The sequence below is a fragment of the Vigna unguiculata genome, unplaced genomic scaffold, assembly GCF_037176805.1.
Source record: "Vigna unguiculata cultivar grain cowpea cultivar isolate G323 ecotype 2 unplaced genomic scaffold, ASM3717680v1 ptg000387l, whole genome shotgun sequence".
NCBI lineage: Eukaryota > Viridiplantae > Streptophyta > Magnoliopsida > Fabales > Fabaceae > Vigna > Vigna unguiculata.
The window spans coordinates 52,501-53,555 of NW_028197022.1; positions in this window are offsets into that span (position 1 = coordinate 52,501).

Consider the following 1,055-nt stretch of genomic DNA (forward strand, 5'->3'; position numbering starts at 1 on the left):
ATCCCTTTCACAAAAACCTACGGGTCCTCCCCCTTATCCTGCCTGCCACTTCAGCACCTTGTGATCTTCTCAAAGATCATTACGAGCCCTCTCCTAGAATGTTTTTGTAGATTCCGAGAATTCCACGGTGGATCAGGATGAGTATGTCCTGGATTCATTCTCATCCTGGAGCTTCTGCTCTCCTCCGGGGAGGGGTTTTGATAGATAGAGAGGTGAGTCGAGGGTAGCCCCCCGCTTGACCGATTTCTCGGAACGGAATCAGAGGAGGTTTGAGCTCGACCCGCTAACGAGCCCCTGAGAAAGCCTTGGTAAAGTCAAGCGCGTTAGCTCTTTTAAGTGAAGGCGCGCATCCTCTTGCTGGGAGAGGGGCTAATGCCACTCGCCCTAATGAATAAATAAACAGGAGAGGGGTGAAGCTTGCTTACTTGTTAGAGTAAGGAGCTTAGGCTTTCGAAAGCTCAATCCCTTGCTTGTTGTTTTCGAGCCGGAGCTCGCTGGGTAGTGAAGTGGTCCGTGAAGGTTAAATCACACTTGTGTTAAGCAAGCCGAGTAGTCAGACTTAAGATTTAAGCAGCTGTTGGAGAGAAGACACCAGTCAGACCTGCAAGCACCGGGTAGTACGCAGCGGCAGTTTTCAATCATACAATGTGTACTCGTAGTCTGACTTTTAGCGGTAGTCAGCTGTCCTCGTTCTCCTCTTTTCATTGCCCTATTGAGTTGAGTAAGGGTCGGTGTTTGCAAAAATGTCGAGCCGACGGGGTCAGGTACCAGTAGTGACAATGGCAAAGGGGGGGAGCTGGACACTGCTGAACCGGAAGAGATTGCTCAGGATGAGTGTCTGGGTAACAAAGCCGAGAAGGGTGTAGTCAAGGTGCGAGTTTAACGAGCGAGGAGAGTGATTTGGCCCATAGAAGCGAGGATCTGGAAGAGAGGGTTGATACTGGGTCAACTATGGCAGTGACTGAGGGGGACTTGTTCTGTGATAAACAAATGACTCCAAACAAGAACCTCAGGGCAGCCAATCCTAAGAAAAGAGGTGAACCTGAAGCAGTAAG